Source organism: Theropithecus gelada, chromosome 11 (genome assembly GCF_003255815.1).
Source record: "Theropithecus gelada isolate Dixy chromosome 11, Tgel_1.0, whole genome shotgun sequence".
Classification (NCBI taxonomy): Eukaryota; Metazoa; Chordata; class Mammalia; order Primates; family Cercopithecidae; genus Theropithecus; species Theropithecus gelada.
Genome location: NC_037679.1, coordinates 35,230,235 through 35,235,692, shown reverse-complemented (window position 1 = coordinate 35,235,692; position 5,458 = coordinate 35,230,235).

The window sequence follows — 5,458 nt, the reverse complement described above, 5'->3', positions numbered from 1 at the left end:
GTCACCCAGGCTGGAGTGCAATTGCATCATCTCAGCTCAGTGTGACTTCCACCTCCCAAGTTCAAGTGATTCTCTTGCCTCTCAGCCTCCTGAGTAGCTGGGATTACAGGTGCGGGTCACCACGCCAGGCTAATTTTCTATTTTTAGTAGAGATGGGGTTTTGCCATGTTGGCCAAGCTGATCTGGAACTCCTGACCTCAGGTGATCTACCTGCCTTAGCCTCCCAAAGTGCTGGGATTACAGGCGTGAGCCACTGTGCCTGCCAGCCCATTTTTAAATTTTTTTGAGACAGGGTCATGCTCTGTCACCCAGGCTGTAGAACAGTGGCACAACTGCTCACTGCAGCTTCGACTCCCCCCGCATACACAATCCCCGCCCCGGCTCACGTGAACATCCCATCTCAGTCTCCTGAGTAGCTGGGACTACCGGCATGCACCACCATGCCTGGCTAATTTTTAAATTTTTTGTAGAGACAAGATGTTGCTGTGTTGCCCAGGCTGGTCTGAAACTCCTAAGCTCAAGCGAAACTCCCACCTCAGCCTCCCACCTCAGCCTCCCACAGTGCTAGGATTACAGGCGTAAGCCACTAAAGAAACTGCCAAACAGTCTTCTGAAACGATTGAACTATTTTGCATTCCCACCAGCAGAGTTAAGAGTTCCTGTTGTTTTATGTCTTTGTCAGCATTTTGTACTGTTATATTTTTTAAAATTTAAGCAATTGTAATAGGTGTGTAAGAGTATCTCATTGTGGCTTTATTTTGCAACCGCTACATTTTAAAGATTCAATATTGCCATATTACATTCAATGTTCTGCTACATAATACTCCATGTTGTGCGTATACGACATTTCACTCTCAATTGTCCCAGTAATGGACTCTGATCGTCTCCAAATTATACCATGTAATTTGTTTTATTTATTCATTATGATCTAAAATATATCAACATTTCTTTACTTTCTTTTTACCAGCAAATGGATGAGGGAAAATAATATCCTAACAAATACCCAAATAATATTCAAATGAAAACCCAGACAATGTCCAAACCATATCCAAAATCTTCTTGTGCAGATTAGATTGTCAAATTTGTCTACTATAGACTCTATGATAAATGTAGAATTGATGTAATTGACTTCAAAAAAGGATTATTTACATAAAATATTGTGACTTCCTGATTGTTTTCAATAGGTTCTTTATTTCCTTTCTCCATCCTTCCCTTCCTTTCTTCCTTGAATCTTTCCTTTCATTTCATTTTTTCAAGCAAATAAATATTTACTGAAAGCCCTTCACAGCCAGTCACTGTTTAAACCAAGGGTATGTAAAAAACAATAACACTGCCCTGCAGCAGTTAACAGTCTAAAGTAGTGCGTGTTGTGGGAGAAGGAAACATGGGCTCAGGAATGAATGAATACATATCTACATAAATACCCACATACAAGTGTTGTCCACAAACAGAAGGGTTTGCAGCCAGCTTTGTCTTGACGAGTCAGAGAACCTTCTCTGACTTGATTAGACTTACATTTTAGAGCAATAACTTTGGTAGATTGAAGTGGAATAACAGATTGGTATTAGGGAGACCAACTGTGAGGCTATTGCAAATGGTTTAGGGCAGAAATATTGAAGGCCCGCACAAAACAATGGCATATTTTCTTTTTTTTTTTTTTTTAATTAATTTATTATTATTATACTTTAAGTTGTAGGGTACATGTGCATAACGTGCAGGTTTGTTACATATGTATACTTGTGCCATGTTGGTCTGCTGCACCCATCAACTCGTCATTTACATCAGGTATAACTCCCAATGCAATCCCTCCCCCCTCCCCCCTCCCCATGATAGGCCCCGGTGTGTGATGTTCCCCTTCCTGAGTCCAAGTGATCTCATTGTTCAGTTCCCACCTATGAGTGAGAACATGCGGTGTTTGGTTTTCTGTTCTTGTGATAGTTTGCTAAGAATGATGGTTTCCAGCTGCATCCATGTCCCTACATCTTTTTTTTTTTTTTGAGATGGAGTTTTGCTGTTGTTGCCCAGGCTGGTGTGCAATGGCGCGATCTTGACTCACTGCAATCTCCGCCTCCCAGGTTCAATCAATTCTCCTGCCTCAGCTTCTCAAGTAGCTGGGATTACAGGCATGTGCCACCACGCCCAGCTACTTTTGTATTTTTGGTAGAGACAGGGTTTCTCCATGTTGGTCAGGCTGATCTCGAACTCCCGACCACAGGTGATCCCCGCCCCCTGCCTCGGCCTCCCAAAGTGCTGGGATTACAGGCACGAGCCACTGCGCCCAGCCTAACAATGGCATATTTTCTACCTAAGTGGTCTATGTGTGAGAAACAAAATAAAATCTAGGAATGCAGAACATTGTGTGGCATATAAAAAAACAAAAAAACAAAAAACCCTGACCGTAACAAAAGGTCAACGTACACTGCAATAATCCTGTCCAGGAAAAAAAAGAACTAAAATTAAAAATAAATGAATGAATAAAAGGGCAACATAAAGGATCCTTGGGGTGATATAGCTGATCTGTATCTTCTTGGTGATAGATACACAAACCCACAAATGGTAATATTGTATAGAACTAAATCCATAAACACACAAATGGATACAAGTGAAACTGGGAAAATCTGAATAAGATGGTGGATTGTTACCATTATGGTAAACTGGGGAAAGTTTTCATGGATCTCTCTGTAGTTATTTCTCAAAACTTCATGTGAATCTATAATCGTTTCAATAAAAAGTTCAGTTAAGTAATGACAGCAAAATAAAAATATTCTTAAACAAGGCAGGCACAGTGGCTCATGCCTGTAATCCCAACATTTTGGGAGGCTAAGGTGGGAGGACTGCTTGAGCACAGGAGTTGGAGACCAGCCTGGGCAACATAGTGAGAGCCCCAAAATAAAAAAAAATAGTCAGGCATGGTAGTGTACATCTGTAGTCCCAGCTACGTGGGAGGCTGAAGTGGGAGGATTACTTGAGCCAGGGAGGTCAAGCTGTAGTTGCACCACTGCATGCCAGCCTGCGTGACAGAGTGAGACCTTGTCTACAAAAAAAAAAAAAAAAGAAAACCAAAAAACAAAATACAGGTGCCGTGGCTCACTCCTGTAATCCCAGCACTTTGGGAGGCAAAGGAGGGAGGATCACCTGAGGTCAGGAGTTTGAGACTAGCCTGACCAACGTGGAGAAATCTCGTCTCTACTAAAAATACAAAATTAGCCAGGCGTGGTGGCGCATGCCTGTAATCCCAGCTATTTGGGAGGCTGAGGCAGGAGAATTGCTTGAACCCCGGAAGTGGAGGTTGCAGTGAGCCGAGATCGTGCCATTGCACTCCAGCCTGGGCAGCAAGAGCAAAACTATGTCTCAAAGAAAAAAAAAGATTTTTTTAAACAAAAAAACTATTAATCCTTTATTTATTTATTTATTTTTGGATGTAGAGAGAAAAATTTAAGGCATCTTGTTCCTAATTTTCCACTTGGAATTTGATTACATTGCAGCTATAAATTAATTTGGGGAAAAGTAGGAAAAAATTAAAAAATCCAGATCTAACCAAGGTAACTGTTATTTAAATGTATCTTGTGCAGTTTTTAGATGATAATTATTATTAGTTCCTTTGGATGTTTTACCTACAGATTAATTCAGAGGGAAGAAAATAAATATTGAGTACTTAAAGGGCAAGTCATTGCTCTGGGAACTTACAGACATTTCTTTATTTTATGCTAATAAAGAGACAGGTTTTATTATAATTATTAATGCATTTTTCAGATAGGGAAGCTTGAAGATCAGAGTGGGTAAGTACTTTCACAAGGTCACAAAGTGTTGGAGGGAGCCTATACCTGTCTGATGTTAAGGCCTATGCTTTTTTTCTACTACATAGGGGCTGAAATACAGACACAAGCACAGGTGAAATACCATCTTTGTCATCAGCTTTCTTGTTGATCTCTGTAGTTCTTATCCAATATTGAGAAACGTTGACTATAATATTTTTATGGTAATTGGTGTGGATTATTGCAGCTCAGGAAAATGTCTTTTAAAAGTTGTGACTAGATAGCTTTTAATAAAATATTTCACAAAAAGTGTCAGATACTATCAGAAGACTTCGGGGTACTTCCTTAAACCTTTAAATAAAACAAAAATAAAAACAAAACTTTGGTAAGAGGTTAAAAATGGTTACCTTTTATTGAGCATTCACTATATATGTCAGGCATTATGTTAAGCAACTTAAAGTGGTTATTTAAAGTTTCACAGCTAAGCCAGGCACAGCGGCTCACACCTGTAATCCTAGCACTTTGGGAGGCCGAGGCAGGTGGATTGTCTAAGCTCAGGAGTTTGAGACCAGCCTGGGCATTGTGAAACCCCGTCTCTACTAATATACAAAAAATTAGCAGAATGTGGTGGCACACACCTGCAGTCTCAGCTACTTGGGAGGCTGAGGCACAAGAATTGCTTGAATATGGGAGGCAGAGGTTGCAGTAAACCAAGATTGTGCCACTGCACCTCAGCCTGGGTGACACAGTGAGACTCTGTCTCCAAAAGTTTCACAACTGGGCAAGGTGGCTCAGGCCTATAATCCCAGCACTTTGGGAGGCTGAAGTGGGAGGATCTCTTGAGTTCAGGAGTTCAAGACCAGCCTGGGTAATACACCAAGACCACTCTTGATTAAAAAAAAAAAAAATTTTTTTTCTTTTTTTTTAAGTTTCACAACAACCTTGTGAGAAATACATGCTTATTTTCCTCATTTTACAGATGTGGAAAGTGAAACCTGGGATGGCTAAGTGACTTAGCCAATGTTACACAGCTATTAAGTGGTAGAAAAATAGGGACAAAACAGGCTGTTTGACTGCAGAGCCACACCTCTAAGCCTCTAGGCTACAATGCTATAAAAATCTACCAAATGAAAATCATGGGAGATAGAGAAAAAAGAAACTTTATTTTAGTATATACGCTGCCAAAGAGAGCATGAGAAAAGGAACCATAACAGAAAATTTGGCATTGCCCCAGATCAGTGACCAGGGTCACCATTTATTGCAATTAGATGAGTTAACTACATTGTGTGATTTGGGGGTATAAGAGGGGCCAATGTAAAAAGCTCAAAGGTGGCCGGGTGCAGTGGCTCACACCTGTAATCTCAGCACTTTGGGAGGCTGAGGCAGGCGGATCATTTGAGGTCAGGAGCTCGAAACTAGCCTGACCAACATGGTGAAACCCCATTTCTACTAAAAATACAAAAAAAATAGCTGGGTGTGGTTGTGCATGCCTGTAGTCACAGCTAATCAGGAGGCTGAGGCAGGACAATCGCTTGAAACCCGGAGGCAGAGGTTGCAGTGAGCTGAGATTGGTGCGACTGCACTCCAGCCTGGGCAACAGAAAGAGACTCCGTCTAAAAAAAAATAAAAAAGCTCAAAGGTATCTTCAAGTCAGTCAGTTTCTTTTTTTTTTTTTTTTTTTTTTTTTTTTTTTTTGTGGGGTA